Genomic DNA, 25359 nt, shown 5'->3' with positions numbered 1-25359 from the left:
TAACATTGGGGAGCCGGTTTAAATACATAGGACGTCACTGACACCTACGGACAAAAAAATTCCTTTTAAGTTTCAACGAAGACAATTTCCACTAGCCGTATGTTTTGCAATGACGATAAATAAGAGTCAATGACAGTCGCTATCCAGAGTGGGTTTGTTTCTGAAGGAGCCAGTGTTTTCACATGGTCAACTATATGTAGCATTATCTCGAATAAAAAGTAGAGACGGGCTTAAACTGTTAATATTTGACAAGAACGGTAATGTCAATACAACTACAAATGTGGTATACAATGAGGTATTTAGAGAATTATGAAATCTATATTCAAATAGAAGTTACATTTATTTATTGTAATTCGACTTATGTATTGACTTTCGTTTGCATTATATTTTATGGAACATTGTAGTTCATATATTGGATCCTATTTAAACTTATATAGTTACATATTTTGTTTACACTTAATTCATTTCATAATCTATCAAATTATATAAGTGACAAATCGGTACCAAGTTTTGAATTTCCGGTACCGGTACCGGTACCATCTCGACCTCATCCCTAATCACAACTGACTGGGAAGGTTTATGAATTGGATCACATCGTAGTACCATGTTTTTTTAATGTTCTTACTTTCCATCAGTAGAATACACGTATTCATTTGCATGTAAATTGTACTTCTTTTTTAATGTTTATATTTTTTATTTCTATTTAAAATTTTAATGAACGTATGCTTATGTTTTTTATTGGTGTTGTTTACGTTGTATAATAATTTTAACTTATTTATTAAACTTAAAACTATATTTATTATATCAGCATTCTCACCAACGATAAATTTATAGGATTCATGCAATATTTTTATTGTTTTATCTAATTTTTTAGTATTCTTTAAATTCAATTTTATTTTCTCCAACCCATGTAACACACGGGTCACTAACCTAGTAACTAATATTTAAGCAAATGTAAGCATTTTTTTCTTTTTAAGTTTTTCCAATACAATGTAATCTAATCCTACACTTTTTACATTATTATTCCTACATTACCGAAATTAATATCATAAAACTAAAATACTTTATTACCAAATACCAAAGATGTGAAATTATCCATGCATTTTAAATTTCTACCTATTGATGTCAGGTTTTTTTAAATGTTTAATACTGATAGATGATCTTGGAGAAAAATGTGGAGTTCTTTGTTACACCAACATTTCTTAATCTGATTCAATAATAATAACAATAATAATAATAATAATAATAATAATAATAAAATACCCATTTGATATTAAAATTCATTAAAATTAGGAAACCAATAATTACAAGAATGCCACTCTATTATTAACCATAGATCAAACCTAATCAAAAGTCAAGATTCACTTCTTGTTTGTGGGTCTCATTTTAATTTTTTGTGGCTCAACTGGCGTTCCGCTTCAACTAGTCGTCATGTACACTGGCGGTTACCAGAACCAGCGGTGTTTGTGGGTCTCAGTTTGTGTTGTCCGACTCATTCCTAATCACTTTACTTAACGAGACGCTAAAAAGAGTATCTTTTTGTATTTATTTCCCATCAAGTGAGACCCACACAACGAAGTGTACTTGTCAAGTCGAAAGCGACCTTGACCACATTATTGGAGAAATTTGGATCAACTTTCTTGGAGTGATCTTTTCTACCACGCTAAAAAGGCGAAATTACTATAAGCCTCCCTTCTATGTGAGTGGTCTTATCTATCACTTTTTTTCAGGATCATAAGCTCTCTTATCTTGCTTTCTATATGAGTGATCTTTTCTACCACTTTTTTTCAGCATCATAAGCTTTCTTTTCTTGTATCAATGGAGGGGCACCGAAGGATAGTTTATGGTGCAACTCAGACAATTTGTTTACTTGCATTCATCTACTTGTTTTACACCCAATCTTTCGGTTTCAACCCAATCAAACTTTACACTGGTGAGTTGTATGTTTTTCGTTATATGTAACGGAGTTTGTTAGTACGGTTTTTGGTTATTTGGTTTATATTTAACAAAAATGCTACGTGCTTTGTGTATTTAGTAGGCACGAGAAATTTGGTGATTAATGCTACGATGGATATAGAAGAAGTTGGTGTTTTGGAAGATAACATGCAACCATTATTTAAATCCCTTATAGGTTTTTTCTCATTCTTCCTTACTCTTACATATTAACACAAACTTATTAGGGTTTGCTAATTGAGAATTACCATCATTCTTGATTTATATGGTGTAAAAGGAAGTTTCAAATGCAAGGATAGTGACATGTTTAACAAAAAAAAACAAAAAACAAATTTTAAACAGAGAATAACAGAACCACATAATACACTTGTAGATAGATGTTTTAATGATTTATTAGGAGATATTAAGAGCACGAAATATGTAGCTGGAGTCTTAAAGAAATCATTTGTATGGCTATTATGATTCTCTATTATTGTTAGTTATGATCCCCCACCCCCCCCCCCCCCCCCCCCCGAAAAAAAATTATTTTATGAATTTATCTATTGCACGTAATCAGCATTGTTGCCGCCACCGACACCACCACCAGAAATTTAGAATGTTATTTTAATAATATACTATTTAAATAATCATTTAGTTGGAAAGAAAATGACATTTAATTTATAACCAATAATTTGGACAATAAAAACAATAAACTCTAATAGACAAACACTTGACACCATGGTAACGGCCTATGTGGGATATTGTTTTATATCAAAGGGCGTAAGAATCTAAACAATATTTGTTAATATTATTGTGAGTGTAAAATTGTGTCCGATAATGAAATTTACAAAAGTGTCTTCTTTCTTTTAACGACGAACTTCTTAATCTACTATTATAATATACAAAAATGATAATTGTGCCACATGGCACCTAATTGATCTATTTTTATGACAAGTGGCACTTCAATTGAACCATCCTATTTGACTCTGCTTGCAATTAGCTTTCTTAATTTACGCATGAGTAATTTTTTAATAACAAACTTTCTTAAATTTTAAGATTTTTTATCGTTTCTTGAAATTAATTCTTAGTTAGAAGATTAATTCTTCAATTAAAGCTACAAAGTACCTTATTTATTCATTATCATCTAGGTAAATCATATTTTCCCTTGGTCGATTACGATTCTTAGTTCTTGATGATTGTTTTCACAATATACATGGTCACAATTAATTGATTAATTTGTATGCAAGCAGGGTTTTTGTAAACCTTTCATCTTCATCAATGTGTATCTTCGTATTGACTATTGTATTTAGGGTTCTTACACCTAAATTTGTGTTTGTTTTGGTATTATATTGTTTTGTAGTTAGGGTTTTATACCTAAATCATGTTTGATAGATTTGTGTGTTTGAATAGTTTTAATGCTCACCTGTAAGGCTATAATTCAATGTATATTATTTGCATACTTTTAATGTGTAGACGATGATGGTCAGCAAAAGATCAATGAATATTCTTTTAGAAAGTAATTATCAATAAACAACCGCCCCACCCAAGAGCTAATGACGGTACCCGGCCTTATTTGATACATTTGATACATCAACCCGTTTTAACCCAAACATATTATGATCATAACTGGTTTTGACCCGAACCCTGCCTTATTATAAGAATTAAATTATAACGTTTCAATTTATTTTTGTTGAGGCGTAAATAATGGATCTTTTGTTCATATTATGAATCCATAGGTTTTGTATTACTGACAGCATCACGAGAGCACCACAAGTTTATATATGAAAACTTTCTTGATAAAACAATGTTTTTTATCCTAATTCTACTAAGCCGGACAAAGTGTGCGAGATCAAGTGATTTTTAAAAATTTTGTCCATTTGGCTAGGGGCAAAATGGGCCAGTTTAAATTAGTTGGGATCATTTTCAAAATAGTTTATATTGGTCTTTAAGCTATTATATAGAATCACAGCTAAAATGAATTTAAAGACTTTGAAAGTAAGATTTTATATTGTGCATTTATATTTGGAAAATGCAACAAACGGGCATGCAAAGTGAAAAATATAATTCCAACAGCATAAGGGTAAATTCAAAAGGGTAAAAAAGGATAATCAAGTAGCGCAAATAATAGCTACATTAAAAGGGCAAAGAACAACTTAAAAAGAATAAGCAGCTAATATGAGGTTGATATTGATGAGATACAGTATTGTCACACCCTCAAAATCCACTAACGGTGTTTTACCGTCAGAGGGTGTGAACTAACAGGATCGGAATCATTAGTTATAATCAAACCATAAAAACTTTTAAGTGAAAATAAGTGCGGAAGCGTAAAAACATAAACCAAGTGTTGCGCCACGCAGGACGACTTAAAAACCCACATAGTAACAGTTTAAAACAAGTTTGCATAATCAATAGTGTTCAAAGTAATGCATGATCCTATACCGCGCGCCCGCCTCGGCTACCTGAGAATAACATACTAAAAGTGTCAACACGGGGTTGGTGAGTTCACAAGTGTATATAAAATAAAGCGTTTGCGTTTAGCGTTTTGCGTTTAGCGTTACCAGATAGTGTTATATCGATTATATATCTATAGGTAGCTAGCCTATAAAGCAAGTATTACTAAGTGTTCGACACCGAAGCTGACTGTTTATCATGTGCCTTGCCACCAGGTCTATCCCGACCATGGTAATGTGTTAGCCAAAATTACACCCACTCGACCTCCAGTCGAGCTTAGCATTGGGTGGGGTTTGTCAAACCCAGTAGTACTACTCAACAGTGACTCGCTATTTTCCAATACTAAACGGTTCGATGTGTGAAGGACTTCAATTGTTTCGTTTGCCACTTAGCCTTTACAAGTGATATATAATTTCATAACAAAATCTAAAAGCGTTTCGGAGTATGTTATCTCCCCCAAGTGAAAGGCGTTTAAAAAGTTTAAAAGGGGAAGGTGAAACTCACTGTTTGCGAAGAATTCCAAAAACAAGTCACCCAAGTGATGCGCGTCACAGAAAACTCTCACTAGCGTTCTAAAACAACAAGGAGATTTTCTAAGTGTCGGAACTATTATCGAGTCTCTAGACTCGGCACATAATACCTATGCACAAGATACGTTTCGTGTTTCGTTTGTGAATCGTGTGTGTCTCAACAAGCACAGTAGTGATACGTTACGTGTGTGAACAACTATTTACGTGTCAAGTGTTAATGGTGTACATTACTAGCAATTATTCCCCGCAAGGGCAATTTGGTCAAAACATAACAATTATCTAGCAATTAGCACGTTTCATGTATTTTCACAAAGTTCAGCAGCTAGTTTCATCAATACAGAATTCTACTTGAAAGATTACTCTATTCAACAGGTCATAGCATCTCAATTAATTCACCAAAAATCTTCACAAAAGCATACATGAGTTAGGTTTCCAGAACATATTTTATTGTATTTTTATTCTACATAGTTTACTCATAATGATCAAAACATTACAACAAACTCACAGCAGTCAAATTCATGCGCAACAGAATGTTATTTATTATTCCCGTTAAATGAAAAATCCAATTGATGCAAGACCAATTGGGTTAGGTTCTTAACTCAACAAGTTAACTTCCAGAAGTGGAACCAACCCATTTGGTCTTGTAGTTCATGAGATATGATATTTACAAAACAACCTAACAGCAGGTCTCACAATTCAGATTTGCACTTCAGTTTTGTAAAATAATAAAAGTTAACCTTTACTTGTCCAAAAATTACAAGCTTGGACTTTATAGAAACTAGACTCAACATAGCACCTTGTAGTGTTAACAACCTCGACCAATTTCCACATTAACATTTAGTTACAGTTGTCTAATCATAACTTACAATCTGTCCAGTACCAGTTTTGACCTTTAATCACATTTAAATCGTTTGACCAACCAAAACACCTCCAAATTAGGCGTGGTTGGACTTTCTGAAAACTAGACTCAGAGTACTACCTTGTAGACTCATAATTAGCTCAGTTTGCTTATATATTCAACAAGTTACACATCGTTCAAGTTTAATAATCACTGCTGTCAAAACTCACCAACCATTAACAATCATCTAACATGCATCCTAAGCATACGACATATCTCAAAACGTGTAACGAGCATAATTAATCACAAAAATCAGTAGTAACCCTCTAGAGTTTACAAACCATCAATGATTCAATAATCTTTCACCGTTCAAAATCACATATGATCATCAATATCAATAACCAATACATAATCAATCATCATCTAGCATAAATCAACCCTAGTTCATCTTATTCATCAATTTCGTGACTTAGGGTTTTAGATTAACCCATTCAAAATCAAAATTAAACATAAAGGACGCATAGAATAGTTGTTTATACCTTCCTAGCACCTTAATTCTTCAATAAACTTGAACAATTCTTGTATGTATGTGTGTGTATTGTTGACGGCAGCCAAGGGAGGGAGAAGGGAGGCCGATCGGGTTGTGTGGGGAGGGGGAAAGAGTTAGGGTTTTATTATTATTAATAATAATATGTTACATCAAGGCCCCTCCACTTCTAAATATTACTTTTCTAGCTTAAACTAACTTGTTTGCATCTTGAGTTAGTGTTTTAAATGATATTATCAAATAACACATAAGCCTAACACATGATTATCACATAATTATTGTTTTGTTGTTTTTCGTTTATTCACCAATGGTTTGCGTCAACTCGTTTGCGTTTCGGTGCAATTCCCGAAAGACTACACATGTAGTAGTTGTCAAGCTTCATTTAAAACCTTATTTTAAATGTAATGAGATGTGCGTTATAGATCCAGTGATCTTAAGTTTGAATTGACGGAGTTTGAGTTAACGGAGTTAACCTGAAATTGACGAGTGTCACATCATTCCCATGTTAAAGAATTTTCGTCCCGAAAATTTGAGTCAAGTCGTGATGAGTGTCTGAAAAAGTAAGAAAAATTTTCAGTTTGTCATATCATCCCCTAGTAGAAAGAAATTTCGTCCCGAAATTTAATTCATACCTCCGGTGATTTCTGACGGTCTGCCGGGTTTCGCGGTTTCTGTTTTGGTCAGTCCTTCAAAAAGGTGAGGATACTTTTTCATCATTTGATCCTCGCGTTCCCACGTGAACTCCGGTCCATGTCTCGAGTTCCAACGAACCTTAACGATTGGAATCTTGCTGTGCTTGAGTGTTTTGCTTTCCCAATCCAAAACTTCGACTGGTTCTTCAATGAAGCGTAGCTGTTCATCAACTTGCAATTCGTCCAGAGGGACTGCTTGGGTTTCATCGGATAGGCATTTCTTCAAATTGGATACGTGGAATACATTGTGTACACTGCTGAGTTCCGTTGGTAAGTCCAGTCGGTACGCCACCGGACCAATGCGCTCAGTTATCCGGTAAGGGCCAACGTATCGTGGATTGAGTTTGTTTCGCTTTCCAAAGCGAACCACACCTTTCCAAGGTGAGACTTTGAGTAATACTTGGTCGTTCACTTGAAATTCAAGAGACTTTCGGCGCTTGTCGGCGTAACTCTTTTGGCGATCTTGTGCTGCCGCCATGCGGTTTCGGATTTGAACAATCTTTTCAGAGGTTTCGAGTACCAATCCTGGACCAGTGATTTGGCTGTCACCCACCTCTGCCCAACAGAGAGGTGATCGACACTTCCGTCCGTACAACTCTTCAAACGGCGCTGCTTTAATGCTTGCGTGGTAGCTGTTATTATACGAAAACTCTACCAAGGGTAAGTGAGGTTCCCAACTTTTTCCGAAATCCAACACGCATGCACGCAACATGTCCTCCAAGGTCTGAATAGTGCGCTCACTTTGCCCATCCGTCTGAGGATGGTATGCTGTACTCATATCCAGGCGGGTACCTAGTGCGCTTTGTAGTGACTTCCAAAAGTGCGAAGTGAAACGAGAATCTCGATCAGAAATGATTGAGACTGGCACTCCGTGTCTAGATACTACTTCTTTCATGTAGACGAGAGACAGTCTTTCCATTTTGTCCGATTCCTTAATCGCTAAGAAGTGTGCAGACTTAGTCAATCGGTCAACGATCACCCAGATGGTATCGCAACCCGTCGGTGTTTTAGGTAATCCCGTGATGAAATCCATTGAAATGTGTTCCCATTTCCACATTGGAAGTTCCGGTTGCTGTAGTAGGCCAGATGGTTTCTGATATTCTATTTTGACTCTTGCACAAGTCAAGCATTTGCTCACGTAGGTGGCAATGTCGGCTTTCATGTTTGGCCACCAGTAAAGTGCTTTTAAGTCATGGTACATTTTATCTGAGCCAGGGTGGATGGAATATCGGGACTTGTGTGCTTCGTTCATCACTAGAGTTCTCAACTCTCCGTATCGTGGAACCCAAATCCGGTTCTCAAAATATCGGACCCCGTCCGATTTGGTTTCAAGTTGCTTGTTCATGCCCCGCATGAGTTCTGATGGAAGATTATCATCTTTCAAAGCTTCGAGTTGCGCATCGCGAATCTGATCGGGTAAGTTGGCATGAATCGTAAGTTGTAATGCTCGCACTCGCCTAGGTTTATCGTTTTCTTTTCTGCTGAGAGCGTCGGCCACTACATTGGCCTTGCCAGGGTGGTACTTTATGGCACAATCATAATCCTTAAGCAGCTCGACCCAACGACACTGTCGCATGTTCAGCTCCTTCTGATCGTAGATATGTTAGAGACTCTTGTGGTCGGTGTAAATGGTAAACTTGGTACCGTACAAGTAATGCCTCCATATCTTAAGGGCAAACACCACAGCTCCGAGTTCCAAGTCATGGGTCGTGTAGTTCTTCTCGTGAATCCTTAGTTTTCGTAAGGCATAGGCTATAACCTTCTCGAGTTGCATCAACACGCAACCGAGACCTTGTATCGATGCGTCACAATGTACCTCAAAATTTTCTGTTCCCTCGGGAAGGGCTAGGATAGGGGCGCTACAGAGTTTGGTTTTCAACAGTTGACAAGCGGATTCTTGCGCGTCACCCCAATTGTACTTAGTACCCTTGTGAGTCAAAGCGGTGAGGGGTTGAGCAATCTTTGAAAATCCCTCGATGAAACGCCGGTAGTAGCCGGCCAGTCCTAGGAATTGTCGCACCTCAGTCGGAGTCTTAGGTGCTTCCCAGTTTTTGATGGCCTCTACCTTACCGGGATCGACATGGATACCATTCTCGTTGATCACATGTCCTAAGAAGTGAACCTCGCGAAGCCAAAATTAGCATTTCGAGAGTTTAGCGTACAGTTGTTCCTTCTTTAGTAATTCCATAATTAACCTCAAGTGTTCTTCGTGGTCGGTCTTGTCCTTGGAGTAGACGAGGATATCATCAATAAAAACAATCACAAACTTGTAGAGGTACGCCTTGCATACTCGATTCATGAGATCCATAAAAACGGCTGGTGCGTTGGTTAAGCCAAAAGGCATAACCGAAAACTCGTAGTGACAGTACCGAGTTCTGAAAGCCGTCTTTGAAATATCTTCTTCGCGCACTCTTAATTTATGGTAACCAGATCTCATATCGATCTTCGAGTAGTAACTCGATCCTTGATGTTGGTCGAACAGATCATAAATTCGGGGTAAGGGATAACGGTTCTTGATCGTCACCTTGTTCAGTTCTCTGTAGTCGATGCACATGCGGAAAGTCCCGTCCTTCTTTCGGACAAATAAGACAGGGGCACCCCATGGCGATGAGCTAGGTCGGATAAAACCTTTATCCAACAAATCTTGCAATTGAGTGGACAACTCCTGAAGCTCTGCCGGTGCAAGCCGATACGGGGCTCGTGCTATGGGTGCTGCACCGGGGGTCAATTCGATTTGGAATTCGACTTGTCGAATAGGAAGGAGTCCAGGCAAATCCTCCGGGAAGACTTCAGGAAAATCTCGCACAATCGGTATATCTTCGATTCGCTTCTCCTTCGCGGGTTTCTCGAAAATATGGTCCAAAATTGCCGGATGACCCTTTCGTAAATATTTCTGCGCCTTCATGAGGGTGATGACGCTGGTGGTCATGCCGCGCTTCTCGCCCTGAATCGAAATGATCTCTCCAGAAGGGGTAGTGATGTGGACTATCTTGTCATGACATATAATCTCCGCTCGGTTCTCGGATAACCAGTCCATGCCGACAACGAAATCGAAACTACCAAGCGTAAAAGGTATAAGGTCGATATCAAAAATATGACCTGACAGTTTCAACTTACATCCCGCAAGTACATGAGTTGTTTCTATAGACTTTCCGTCAGCTGATTCAACAGGAAACTTAGCATCTAACGGGGTTGGAGTTAAGTCTAAGAGTTTACTAAAGGCTTTCGACACAAAACTCCTATCAGCTCCAGTGTCAAACAAAACAGAAGCAAAACAGTCGTTCACAGGAAACTTACCAGTCACCACATACGGATCGTTGCGAGCTTGGCCCGACCCAATGACGAAAGCTCTACCTTTACCATTGCTTCCGCCACTGCTGTTGCCTCCATTGTTCTCGTTCTGTTTTAGTTTGGGACAATCCTTCCTGAAATGGCCCTCTTGACCACACTCGAAACACCCTTTAGTCGTCATAGGTGGTTTAGGAGCACCCTTTGCCGCTAGATCTCCCCTACATTCCTTGGCCTGATGTCACACCCTCAAAATCCACTAACGGAGTTTTACCGTCAGAGGGTGTGAACTAACAGGATCGGAATCATCAGTTATAATCAAACCATAAAACAAAGTTTCAAAACCATGAAAAACGTTTACGAGTAATTTAATGCGGAAGCGTAAAACCATAGAAAACAATATTAAGTCACGCAGGACGATTTAAAACCAATGATAACAGTTAAAAGTAAGTTTGCATAGTTAAAAGTTTTTCAAGCAATGCATGTTCCTAAACCGCGCGCCCGCCTCGGCTACCTGAGAATAACATACTAAAAGTGTCAACACAAGGTTGGTGAGTTCACAAGTTTAAATAAAAATAAAGCGATTAGCGTTTGCGTTCAGCGTGTTGCGTTAAGCGTTCTGCATTACAGCGTTTTGCGTTACAGCGTTTTGCGTTACAGCGTTTTGCGTTACAGCGTTTTAAGTTACAGATAGTGTTATGTCAATTATATATCTATAGGTAGCTAGCCTATAAAACAAGTATTACTAAGTGTTCGACACCGAAGCTGACTGTTTATCAAGTGCCTTGTCACCAGGACATCCAGACCATGGTACGTGTTAGCCAAAATTACACCCGCTCGACCTCCAGTCGAGTTTAGCGTTGGGTGGGGTTTGTCAAACCCAGTAGTACTACTCAACAGTGACTCGCTATTCCAAATATTAACCGGTTCGATGTGTAGGACTTCAATTGTTTCGTTTGCCACTTAGCCTTTACAAGTGATATATAATTTACTAACAAAATCTTAAATGCGTTTATCGGAGTATGTTATCTCCCCCAAGTGAAAAGCGTTTAAAACAATTTAAAAGGGGTAAGTGAAACTCACTGTTTGCGAAGAATTTCCCAAATTAAATCACCAAGATGCGCGTCACAGAAAAACTCTCTCTAGCGTTCTAAAACAACAAAGAGATTTTTCTAAGTGTCGAAATATTATCGAGTCTCTAGACCCGGCATATAATACCTATGCACATAACATGTTTCGTGTTTCGTTTGTGAATCGTGTGTGACTTTAACAAGTGTATTTGTGACACATTACATTTGTAAGCAATCATATACATGTCATGTATTCATAAAGTACATCACTAGCAATTATTCCCCGTAAGGGCATTTTGGTCAAATCATGACAATTAACTAGCCATTATTCCCCATAAGGGCAATTTGGTCAAATTATGCCAATCAATTAGCAGTTATTCCCCGCAAGGGCATTTTAGTCAAAACACGACAATTATCTTGCAATCATTCCCCTCAAGGGCAATTTGGTCAAAACACGATAATAAATTAGCAAGTATCATGTTTCATGCATTTTCACAAAACTCAGCAGCTAGTTTCACCGAGACAGAAATTCTACTTGAAAGATTGTACTATTCCACCAATCATAACATCTCAATTAATTTACCAAAAATCATCACAGAAGCATATATGTCTTAGGTTTCCAGAACATATTTTATTATATTTTTATTCCACATAGTTTTCTCACAATCATCAAATCATTACAGCAAACTCATAACAGTCAAATTCATGCGCAACAGAATTTTATTTGCAATTCCCGTTAAAGGAAAAATCCAATAAATGCAACACCACTTGGGTTAGGTTCCTAACTCAATAAGTCAACTTTCAGAAGTGGAACCAACCCAATTGGTCTCGTAGTTCATGAGATATAACATTTACAAAACAACCTAACAGCAGGTCTAACAGCTCAGCTTTGCACAACGTTTTTGTAAAATCATAAAAGTTAACCTTTACTTGTCCAAAAATTACAAATTTATACTCTATAGAAACTAGACTCAACCTATTTTACTGTAGTACCAATAATCTCAACCAATTTTTACATTTACACTTCGTTACAGTCTCTTAAACATCAATAACAAATTCTGTCCAGAAACTGTTTGCATCCAAACTCAACATATTAACAATCTATGAACTATCATGCATTCATATAACACTATAGACTCCATAAACACCATCCATGCACATCAATTACACATTACATACATGATTAGGGTTTTTGTTTGAACTCAAATCAAAGACACAACAATTAACGTGTAACAATATCAATACTAGTTATCAAATCATTATCCAATCAACAACAATCCTATTAACTATACACACTCACAAAATCGGCTGCTAGGGTTTGTTATTAACCCAACAAACATCAAAATCAAGTAATAAGGATGTATAGGATGATCAATTATACCTTCCTAGCACCTAATTCTTCAATCAAGGGCTTGATTTGATGGTGTATATGTGTGTGAAAGTCGACGGCAGCCAAGGAGCAAGGGGGGGGGGGGGTGGGGTTCCGATCGGACTTGTGGGGAAAGAAGAATAAGTTAGGGTTTAGTTGTTAATGATATATTTATAGAATACTATGTTACACTATGGCCCCTCCACTTTCAATTGTTGCTTTCCTAGCTTAAACTAACTTAGTTCTTGTTTCTTGTCTAGCATTACACACAATATAATCAAGTAACACATATGTTAACACATAATTATCGCATAATTATTATGTTGACGTTTTTCGTTTATTCACTAATTGTTTGCGTCAACTCGTTTGCGTTTCGGTGCAAATCCCGAAAGACTACACATGTAGTAAGTGTTAAGCGTAATTTAAACCCTAGTTTAAATGTAATGAAATGTGCGTTATAGATTCAATGATCTTTAAGTTTGAATTGACGGAGTTGAGTTAACGGAGTTAACCTGATATTGACGATTGTCACATCATTCCCATGTTAAAGAATTTTCGTCCCGAAAATTTGAGTCAAGTCGTGATGAGTGTCTGAAAGAGTAAGAAAAAAAATTTCAGTTTGTCATATCATCCCCTAGTAGAAAGAAATTTTGTCCCGAAATTTAATTCATACCTCCGGTGATTTCTGACGGTTTGCCGGGTTTCGCGGTTTTCTGTGTTTGGTTAGCCCTTCAAAAAGGTGAGGATACTTTTTCATCATTTAATCATCGCATTCCCACGTGAACTCCGGTCCACGTCTCGAGTTCCAACGAACTTTAACGATTGGAATTTTGCTGTGCTTGAGCGTTTTGGTTTCCCAATCCAAAACCTCGACTGGTTCCTCAATGAAACGTAACTGTTCATCAACTTGCAGTTCCTCCAAAGGAACTACTTGGGTTTCATCGGACAGGCATTTCTTCAAATTTGATACGTGGAATACATCGTGTACGCCACTGAGTTCCGTTGGTAGGTCCAGTCGGTACGCCACCGGACCAACGCGCTCAGTTATCCGGTAAGGACCAACATATCGTGGGTTGAGTTTGTTTCGCTTACCAAAGCGAACCACACCTTTCCAAGGTGAGACTTTGAGTAACACTCGATCGTTCACTTGAAATTCGAGAGGTTTTCGGCGCTTGTCGGCGTAACTCTTTTGGCGATCTCGTGCTGCTGCCACGCGATTTCGGATTTAAACAATCTTTTTCGAAGTTTCGAGTACCAGTTCCGGACCAGTGATTTGGCTGTCACCCACCTCTGCCCAGCAGAGTGGTGATCGTCACTTTCGTCCGTACAGCGCTTCAAACGGCGTTGCTTTAATACTTGCGTGGTAGCTGTTATTATACGAAAACTCTACCAAAGGTAAGTGAGGTTCCCAACTTTTTCTGAAATCCAACACGCATGCACGCAACATATCCTCCAGGGTCTGAATAGTTCGTTCACTTTGCCCATCCGTCTGAGGATGGTATGCTGTGCTCATATCAAGACGGGTGCCTAGTGCGCTTTGCAGCGACTTCCAAAAGTGCGAAATGAAACGAGAATCTCGATCAGAAATGATTGAGACAGGCACTCCGTGCCTAGACACCACTTCTTTCATGTAAACGCGAGTCAGTCTTTTCATTTTGACCGATTCCTTAATCGCTAAGAAGTGTGCAGACTTAGTCAACCGGTCAACGATCACCCAGATGGTATCGCATCCCGTCGGTGTCTTAGGTAAACCCGTGATAAAATCCATTGAGATGTGTTCCCATTTCCACATTGGGAGTTCCGGTTGTTGCAATAGGCCAGATAGTTTCTGGTATTCTATCTTGACTCTGGCACAAGTCAAACATTTGCTCACGTAGGTGGCAATGTCGGCTTTCATGTTCTGCCACCAGTAAAGTGCCTTTAAATCATGATACATTTTATCTGAGCCAGGGTGGATAGAATATCGGGACTTGTGAGCTTCGTCCATCACCAGAGTTCTCAACTCTCCGTACCGTGGAACCCAAATCCGGTTCTCAAAATATCGGACCCCGTCCGATCTGGTTTCAAGTTGCTTGTTCATGCCCCGCATGAGTTCCGATGGAAGATTATCATCTTTCAAAGCTTCGTGTTGCGCATCGCGAATCTGATCGGGTAAGTTGGCATGAATCGTGAGTTGCAACGCTCGCACTCGTCTGGGTTTATCCGTTTCTTTTCTGCTGAGGGCGTCGGCCACTACATTGGCCTTGCCAGGGTGGTACTTGATGGCACAATCATAATCCTTGAGCAGCTCGACCCAACGGCGCTGTCGCATGTTCAGCTCCTTCTGATCGTAGATATGTTGGAGACTCTTGCGGTCGGTGTAAATGGTAAACTTGGTACCGTACAAGTAATGCCTCCATATCTTAAGAGCAAACACCACAGCTCCGAGTTCCAAATCATGGGTCGTGTAGTTCTTCTCCTGAACCCGTAGTTGTCGAGAGGCATAAGCTATAACCTTCTCGAGTTGCATCAGCACACAACCGAGACCTTGTATCGATGCGTCACAGTGTACCTCAAAATTTTCCGTTCCCTCGGGGATGGCTAGAATAGGGGCGCTACAAAGTTTGGTTTTCAACAGTTGAAAAGCGGATTCTTGCGCGTCACCGCAATTATACTTAGTGCTTTTGTGAGTCAAAGCGGTGAGGGGTTGAGCAATCTTTGAAAATCCCTCGATGAAACGTCGGTAGTAGCCGGCCAGTCCTAGGAATTGCCGCACCTCAGTCGGAGTCTTAGGTGCTTCCCAGTTTTTGATGGCCTCTACCTTACCGGGATCGACATGGATACCATTCTCGTTGATCACATGTCCTAAAAAGTGAACCTCGCGAAGCCAAAACTCACATTTCGAGAGTTTAGCATACAGTTGTTCCTTCTTCAATAATTTCAGAATTACCCTTAAGGGTTCTTCATGGTCAGCTTCGTTCTTGGAGTAGACGAGAATATCATCAATGAAAACAATCACAAACTTGTCGAGGTACGCCTTGCATACTCGATTCATGAGATCCATAAATACGGCTGGTGCGTTGGTTAGTCCAAAAGGCATAACCGAAAACTCGTAGTGACCATACCGTGTTCTGAAAGCCGTCTTTGAGATATCTTCTTCGCGCACTCTTAGTTGGTGGTAACCAGATCGCAAATCGATCTTCGAGTAGTAACTCGATCCTTGAAGCTGGTCAAACAAATCATCAATTTCGGGGTAAAGGATAACGGTTCTTGACCGTCACTTTATTCAACTCCCGGTAGTCGATGCACATGCGGAAGGTCCCGTCCTTCTTTCGGACAAACAAGACAGGGGCTCCCCATGGCGATGAGCTAGGTCGGATAAAACCCTTATCCAACAAATCTTGCAACTGAGTGGACAGTTCCTGAAGCTCCGCCGGTGCGAGCCGATATGGGGCTCGTGCTATGGGTGTTGCACCGGGTGTCAACTCGATTTGGAATTCGACTTGACGAATAGGAGGGAGTCCAGGAAAATCCTCCAGGAAAACTTCCGGAAAGTCTCGCACAACCGGTATATCTTCAATTCGTTTCTCCTCCGCGGGTTTCTTAACAATATGCGCCAAAATTGCCGGATGACCCTTTCGCAGGTACTTCTGCGCCTTCATAAGGGTAATGACGCTGGTGGTCATGCCGCTTCTCACACCTCGGACCGAAATGATCTCGCCAGAAGGGGTAGAAATGTGAACAATCTTGTCGTGACATATAATCTCCGCTCGGTTCTCGGATAAGCAGTCCATGCCGACAACGACATCGAAACTACTAAGCGTAAAAGGAATAAGTTCGATATCAAAGACATGACCTGACAGTTTTAACTTGCATCCCGCAAGTACATGAGTCGCTACTATAGTCTTACCGTCAGCTAATTCAACAGGAAACTTAGCATCTAACGGAGTTGGAGTTAAGTCTAAGAGTTGGCTAAGGGCTTTCGACACAAAACTCCTATCAGCTCCAGTGTCAAACAATACAGAAGTAAAACAATCGTTCACAGGGAACTTACCAGTCACCACGTGCGGATCATTGCGGGCTTGACCCGACCCAATTACAAAAGCTCTTCCCTTGCCATTGCTTCCACCATTACTGCCACTTCCATTACCTCCATTGTTGTCGTTCTGTTTCAGCTTGGGACAATCTTTCCTGAAATGACCTTCCTGCCCACACTCGTAACATCCCTTCGTCGTCATAGGTGGTTTAGGAGCACCCGTTGCCGCAAGGTCTCCTCTACACTCCTTCGCCTGGTGACCCATCTTTCCGCATCTCTGACACTTGACACGGTTACACTGGCCAACATGATGATAGTTGCACCTATTGCACTTTGGATTTTTCCCAGCATATCCGCTCGAACCCTGCCCGCTACCGTTGTTATTGTTGTTGTGACTTTGATTGTTAAAGCTTTTTAGTGAATTCGGGTTTACGGTAGTGTTGTTGCGGTGGGAGGTTCGAGGATGAGGATCTGGTGTTGTCAAACTTCCTCTTTCCGCTGCTCGGGTTGCTGTTGCTGTTGTTGTCATTACTCGGGTTGTCACGAGCCTTAGTGGTTGAACCCCTAGGTGGTAACGCACCTTGGGTCACAGCCTGATCCGTCAGTTTGTGAGCTAAACGGATCGCTTGTTGAATCGTGGCTGGTCTGGAAGACGTACCATGCCCTGAATCTCCGGTGCTAACCCATCAATGTACATTTCAATCCTCTTACTCGGCGGATCCACCATCCGCGGACATATCACAACCACATATTAATCTAAATAAAAATTCATGATTAAAACCATTGTATTCGTTACAAAGTATTTCCAATCAATCCTTAAAATCATAGAAAATAATAGTTCGGATGGAGACAACCCCTCCATCTAAGTGTCATCATCACTAGATGTCATCGTCTGAGGACACCTCTGAGTGTGCCTCCTCCTCAGCCGGTTCTTCCTCCGGTTCTTCTTCGGGTTCCTCCTCGGGATCTTCCTCGGGATCTTCTTCAGGTTCGGCCTCAGGCTCCGCCTCAGGCTCGGCATCAGGCTCTGCCTCAGGTTCGGCTGCGTTCTGAGCAAGTTGCATTTGTAAGACATCGCAACGCTCTAGAGCTATCACGGTTCGGGTCCTTGCTACCTGGAGTTGCTCTTGCAAGTCTATCATCTCGGCTTGCATCTTCCTCATAATCTTCATCTGTTGATCACTAGCATCTTGCATTTCCATCATTGCCGCTGCCATGCGGGCAATCTCCTCCTTAGTCTCGGTTCCGTCTTTTAACAGTCCGGAAACGTTCGCTCTCGTATAGCGCATGTAACCCACATCACGCTCCAAACATGAAACGACAGCTGCGAGAACTCGCTCTACAGGTTCGGTTATGGGTGGTAGGGTGTTGGGATAAGTAGGGTGGTTCGGGTGGGGTAACGGGGGAACTTGTTCGCGATAGACCATACGTCTGATCATGTTAGGGTACCAATCCCAGCTAACGTCGTTTTCGTATATGCCTCCGGATAGGCGGTACCTCTTTGGTGCGGGAGCTTCGAGTTTCGGGACTACTCGGGGTGGCGATGCGGTAGGTAACTGCGGTTCCTTCCCGTGAGCATGCGTCATCGAATCGGATGATGATGAGGGTGGCGTCGACATTCCTACAGGTAAGCCGTGTATGCGCGCGCGTATGAGTGAAAGAGGTAAAGAGACAGGATAACAAAGACTACACAAATCTATGCAGTGCGTATCATTATAACTAATGGGTCGTCGCGGTTATAGTCTAGTATGCATGCAGCTTCTAGTTCGCTATAACCAATGGCTCTGATACCAATCTGTCACACCCTCAAAATCCACTAACGGAGTTTTACCGTCAGAGGGTGTGAACTAACAGGATCGGAATCATCAGTTATAATCAAACCATAAAACAAAGTTTCAAAACCATGAAAAACGTTTACGAGTAATTTAATGCGGAAGCGTAAAACCATAGAAAACAATATTACGTCACGCAGGACGATTTAATACCAATGATAACAGTTAAAAGTAAGTTTGCATAGTTAAAAGTTTTTCAAGCAATGCATGTTCCTAAACCGCGCGCCCGCCTCGGATACCTGAGAATAACATACTAAAAGTGTCAACACAAGGTTGGTGAGTTCACAAGTTTAAATAAAAATAAAGCGATTAGCGTTTGCTTTCAGCGTGTTGCGTTAAGCGTTCTGCATTACAACGTTTTGCGTTACAGCGTTTTGCGTTACAGCGTTTTGCGTTACAACGTTTTGCGTTACCAGATAGTGTTATGTCAATTATATATCTATAGGTAGCAAGCCTATAAAACAAGTATTACTTAGTGTTCGACACCGAAGCTGACTGTTTATCAAGTGCCTTGTCACCAGGTCATCTAGACCATGGTACGTGTTAGCCAAAATTACACCCGCTCGACCTCCAGTCGAGTTTAGCGTTGGGTGGTGTAACGATTCCGGCAAATTCAGGTATACCCTAGCCGGAATATACTATTTACGTGTTATTTAATGCCGAATATATGAATTATAATGTGTCTATACGAGTATATAAGATTCACAGTACGAATTATACTCGAATGTATAAGCTAGTCGTATTGGAATTACGATTAACCTATGAACGGTTATTGAAACCCGAACGAATCGGGGATTACATTATATACGAAATATATGATGTTTAGTAAGGTTTACGAAGTATTAAATCTTCGGGATGAGTGAATTATAGCACAGAAAAATGATTTCGATTTAATGGTACGTCGGTACGTTAAACGAAACCTTTAATATCAAACCAAGCAAGAGACGATCGATCAAGCCGAAAAAGATGCACAATTACCGACAATAAGATGTGTTGAGTCAATAAACGTCATGGTTTAAATTTTTAAAGTTTTTAAATCAGTTTTATATAAATTTCATTTTTAAGCCGAAAAACGACCGTTTTGACCTCGTTTTGAGCGGAATTAAACGTTTAACCGAAAAACGAACTGAACCAGATTATCCACAACATTATCCGGATTACACAATCCGAATGTGTGGCAATGGTTGGAGATGTGGGTCCCCCCCACAAACATAACATGGACCGATCGGTCCATGCTACACGCACATACACATTCATTTTTCTTTTTTCTTCAATCCTACTCCCAAAATCCTCTCAACCCCTTTACACATCCATCCAAAACCCAAGTTTTTAAGCAAGAACACAAGGTAAAAACCGAGTTGTAATCGTGTTTATCTTCTTTTCTTGGTTCATTTACAAGGAAATGAGGTTTCAAATGAAAAATAGGTGAAAACCCGAGATGAAACCGATTCTTGCATGATCAAGTGATGTATACAAGTTATACAAGGGATCTTGGTCCAAGAAAGGAGTTAAAAGAGTCAAAAACGAATTTTTACGGTCAAAATCTTTGTTTTGATGTTTTAATCGAAACCATGAAAGAAATGGCTTGATTGTGGGTATAACTTGCTTGGTGTGGTGTTGTTGTGCTTGTAGGTGTTGTATCTAGTGGCTAGCAAAGGCTAGAAACCAAGATCTTTGCGATCTAACGCTAGAAAACACAAGGTAGTTCGGTTTTCGTATGATTTAGATAATTTGGACAGATTGTGATAGACCTAGAGTTGGGTCACGAAATTTCACAGAGATGATCTACACATGAAAATATGAGATCTGTGAATTTTTGGTAATTTTTGGATAAAGGATGAATATTTGGTGAATTTAATGCTCGGTTTTGGCCAAAAATGGTGAAAAATAGCTAAACATCATGAAAAATTCTGGAAAATTTAAGATAAGCTTTTTATAACATATAAAAGTCACACACAAAATTTCAGGTTCATTGGAGAAGTCTAAGTGGGCTTTTCGGTAAAACGAGTTCTAGGGATTTCTAGCACGGTTTTGGTAAAAATGGCATGAAAAATGAGTTTTTGGTTCTGGAAAAATTACAGGGAACTATTTGGGTGACAGGGGTCATCCCAGAAAAATTTGGGATTTTTCAAAGGTCGTTTGGTATTTTCGACATATTTGGTGTTTAAATGACGTTTAAAAACGATTAAATAAATTTTAGATATAAAAATTAATTCTGGAAAAATTTTATAAAATCCCTTACTGTCTGTACAAAATTTCAAGGTTCGAGACTAAACGGATATTTATTTGTGCTAAATGGAACTTAAAAACAAACTTTTAAAGCTTAAAACTGGTAAACCGGCGAAGTTCGCCTAAGCGAGCTGACTGGTGTTTGAGAACCTTAAAAATGGATGACTTTTATGAAACTAAGTTAATCAAGTAAAAAATAAATCATCCGAAAATAATTCGGATGATTTGGGTAATTTTACCCGATTTAACCGTTTCCGGTGTATTAAAGGCGGAAACGGGCCCCGCGGCCAAACGAGGTGTCTAACCGAGCTCTAATTTCACCACTTTAATGAAAATATCAATAACAACTAATTTCGGGTCGTGTGTGGTCAAACTCATTTTTGAAAACATAAAGACGGATAACCGTGCTAGGCACGCAAAACGAGAAAACAAACTAATGGTAGTTTTGACTAAGGAACTCTAAGTGATATCACAATCTAAGTCCTGAGAAGTGTATCGGGGTTAACATGGTCCCCGGATCGTGTACGGTACTGGGTTAACAGTGTCCCCGGACATACCGGTTAACACGAATTTAAGTTATATTGATAGAAATTGTGTAGTAACGATTTGGGGATCGTATTACAGATCTGTACCAGTAGCCGTGCACCGTAGTACATCTTTGCTCACAAGAAGGTGAGTTTTCACGAGCCCCTTTTTACTGAACTGTTTCAAATATTTTCCCGGGGCGGAAAGCATGTTTTTATCAAAGTTTTTAAGTACATGCCGATCACATGGAAATCAATGTATTTATATAATGTTTATTGTACGGGAATCGTACGGTAATGTATTAAGATGGTAATTGTCTGAGTTGCTAATATTGTAAGGCCCGAAACAGTGTTCTGGGTTAACAGTGTCCCCAGAGGTTATTAAATGTATTTCTGGGTTAACAGTGTCCCCAGAGGTTATTAAATGTATTTCTGGGTTAACAGTGTCCCCAGAGATTATTAAATGTGTTTCTGAGTTAACAGAGTTTTCACTTGTAGGCTCAGTATAATTACATCATTAATTTATGATTATTAAAATGATTTGTCATGGTTTACTTAAATTAGTGAAACTCACCAACTATTCGTAGTTGACCCGTTTTCTTTACATGCTTTCTAGGTACACCAAAATTGGAATGAATGATACGTGCTTGCTGATGTGTGCTATTTTGTGGAAGCTTAAGAGTCCATATTTTGTTTTAAATATGTTAATGTACTATCGGTAAAACTTATGTGATAACACCTAGATGGTAACGAAACTCGGAACAATGTAATTCGTTTAAATTAATGTAGTGGTGTTTTCTTTATAAGCAATGCTGTTGATATCAGATGTGTCTGTTGCATCCCGTGTACGTATCCGCTGCGGTTACGGGGTGTTACAGAACTTGGTATCAGAGCCATTGGTTATAAAGAATTAGGATGTCTTTAAAAGATACCTAAAATATAACCAGTAGCTCAAGTATTATAGGATCTGAATATCAACTAATAATTTATTGTGACGAGATCGGGATGAACTTGGATGGACAAGTGGGTTATTATGGTCCGGAACATAATAACAGACTTGTCTGCACGAGGGAATTCAGGGAAAGTCACGGGGGACTTTAATAGGTAAAATTGGCAACATACGTGCAAATATGTGATAATATTGTTTTGTGGTCAAGTTGTATTAGTAAGTGTATATTAGTTTGATTATGATTTACACTATGGAAAGAACTATATGTTTGTTAACTTGTGTGCAGGTAAAATGTCAAGAACTCCTAGTTTGTCGATTGAGGAGGACCCGGAGGAGGTCAGCTCCGGGGACTCTGGGAGCCCACTCGTAGCATCTAGCACAGAGCCTAGCGAGGCTAGCCTTAGGAGTTCCGGCCAGTCCTCCCCAGCTAGGATTGCCAGATCCCCTACCCCACCCGCACCACAGGCCGCCCCTGCACCCCTCGGATTCGGACCCCGCCTCACGGCGCGGATTAGTATCCCACATGTCCGACCTACCTCTCCCCCACCCAGACCTGCTACCCGCAGGGGCGAGTCCTCCCGCTCTCAGCCCAAGCCTGCGACTCCACCTGTGTGGGGTCTTCCTAGACAGGAACGGGACGCGGCGGCCTGGCTCCGAGTGCTCACCGAACAGGTGAATGAGCACTCCGCCGCCCTGACGGTGAGAGTCCAGAGGAGGATGTACTTGGGGGATTGCATACTGGACCATCAGTATGCGATTGCCCAGCTGAAGAGGGAGTGCTCATACTCCCAATGGATGCTCGGCCGGATGGAGATGCGGGTTCGGGTTATGATGGCTGTGTTGGTGGTGTTGGTGGCGATATTGGTGGGGTTGGTTTACCACCGTGTTTAGTTGTGCTGGGATGGGAATAGACAGGGACCGGTTTTTAATACTTTGTGTAAGCAGTTAGTGGTGATGCTAACATGGAGTGAATCTTGTTTAGTTATAATACAACCACTGGCCCTTAGGGGGGGTCTCTTTTGGGGCATATCAGTATAGATACTTTTGGGTATCATTCAAGCACTGACCCGTTGCGGGTTATGTCGAGATGATGCCGACATAGGCCCTACGTATGAAAACTTAACTAATGTAATAGTGACAGGAAAGTAATATGAACGGATGTTTGTGTAACATGTACTAACGTTTATTAATGAATGAAATGTTTGTTGTGTTTTATGATTGGAACTTGTATTGATTATATATATTTTCTTGATGTTGTGTAGAATGGCACCAAAACGTTCAGCCCAATTGTCGGAAGTGGACGTGAGCCGTCTGATTGCTCGCCAGTTAGAGGCGGCGATACCGGATATAGTATCGCGCATCGCCGCCAGTATTAACAATTCGACCAATCCAACCCCTCCGAGCAATCAAACGACCACCAATAATAACAGGGAACAAAATGCTAATCCTCCACAAAACGATAACACGATTCCGAGTAATGACGCACCGCCTACGGTGGTCGCTACAGACAGTAATGGCCCTATACCTACTGTAGAGACGAACCGTACTGAAACGATTCCTGCATCCAGGGGATGTTCGATCAAAGACTTTATGTTGTGCAAACCTCTAGAGTTTAGCGGGTCTGAAGGACCAAATGGGTTAGTTAAATGGATCGAGAAAATAGAATCCGTTGTGAACATCAGCAACTGCCCCGAGGATTGTGTCGTTAAGTACGCCACCTGCACACTCACGACCATGCCTTGACATGGTGGAACACCATAGTGCAGACTCGCGGTCAGGCGACGACAAACCGCATGACCTGGACAGAGCTCAAGGCTCTTGTATTGGAACATTTCTGCCCGAGAAACGAATTGCAGAAATTAGAAAATGAATTGTGGAATCTGGAGATGCAGGGGGGGACCACTTGGGTTATACGAACCGGTTTAATGAGTTGGCGCGATTGGTACCATGGATGGTCACCCCAGAGTCGAAGAGGGTGGAGCGTTATGTTTGGGGACTAACTCCAGTAGTAAGGAGTATAGTCAATTCTGTAGGACACCAGACGTATGAGGGTGCGGTGACACAAGCTGGTATCGTCACGTATGATTTCGTAAGAAGCGGGTCACTGAAGGTGACGGGAGAATCCGCTGGGGGAAAGCGGAGTACGCATGACCATAGGAGCCGGGAAAAACAGCAAAGTAAACGTGCTAGGCCCACTGCCCAGAACTACGCCATGACTAGTTCGGGCAGAAGGCAGGAACCGCAGACAAGGATGTTTTCCAGGTGTGGGAAATGCGGTTACCAACATGGTGGCGAGTGCAGGGTGGTAGTGTGCCATCGGTGTGGCAGGGAAGGGCACTACGCACCGAGATGTAGGACAAACCTGAACACTCTGAACCGACAACCGCAACCTATCCGTGCGCAGCCAATTAGGAACCAACCAACCCAACAGCAAAACCCGCAAGGAAGTCAAATGGTGACCACTAGCCGTGCTTGCTTTGAGTGCGGCGGCACAGATCACTTCAAGAAAAACTGTCCGAAGCTGAACCAGGGAGGGAATGGGAGGCAAACTGTGGGCCAGGCATCGTCGTCCAATCCGGCGCGAGGCCGAGCATTCGTGATGGGGGCGAACGAGGCACGCCAGGACCCCAGCGTAGTGACAGGTACATTCCTCGTCTCTGATCATTACGCTTCTGTATTATTTGATACAGGCGCCGATAGAAGTTTTGTCTCCGTTAGATTCCTGTCGATAGCAAACCTTCCTATTGGTGAAACCATAGAACCTTACACCGTAGAAGTCGCTAACGGTAAAACCATGATAGTTAATCAGATAGTTCGGAATTGCTCTTTTATTCTGAACGAACAATCCTTTCTGATTGACTTGTTACCAGTAGAATTGGGTAGTTTTGACGTGATAGTGGGAATGGATTGGTTAGCACGTAACAAGGTAGAAATAAACTGTGAAAAGAAAATCGTCAAGATCCGGGTGTCGGATGATGAAGAGGTATTAGTGCAGGGTGAGAAGTCGGGCAATATGATACCGTTTATATCCCACCACAAGGTGTTAAAATATATACGCCAGGGATGCGTGGCGTATCTAGCGAGCTTGACGGC

General features: G+C 40.7%; 1 pseudogene across 1 annotated transcript in view; it reads left to right on the top strand.

Moving 5' to 3' along the window:
* The first annotated feature begins 1740 nt into the window (after positions 1–1740).
* The window catches only part of LOC143613116 (xylan glycosyltransferase MUCI21-like), a 78683-nt pseudogene continuing 55064 nt past the window's right edge, over positions 1741–25359 (top strand). Inside the window, exons 1-2 of the transcript XR_013150058.1 lie at positions 1741–1933; positions 2039–2131. The product of XR_013150058.1 is annotated as a xylan glycosyltransferase MUCI21-like (transcript). The remainder of the gene's footprint in view (positions 1934–2038; positions 2132–25359) is intronic.

Source organism: Bidens hawaiensis, unplaced genomic scaffold, assembly GCF_021521415.1.
Source record: "Bidens hawaiensis isolate Kalapana, Puna unplaced genomic scaffold, B.hawaiensis_p1.1 tig00036706_1, whole genome shotgun sequence".
Classification (NCBI taxonomy): Eukaryota; Viridiplantae; Streptophyta; class Magnoliopsida; order Asterales; family Asteraceae; genus Bidens; species Bidens hawaiensis.
Note: the sequence above shows the minus strand (reverse complement) of the source record. Positions and strands in the feature narration are given on the sequence as shown.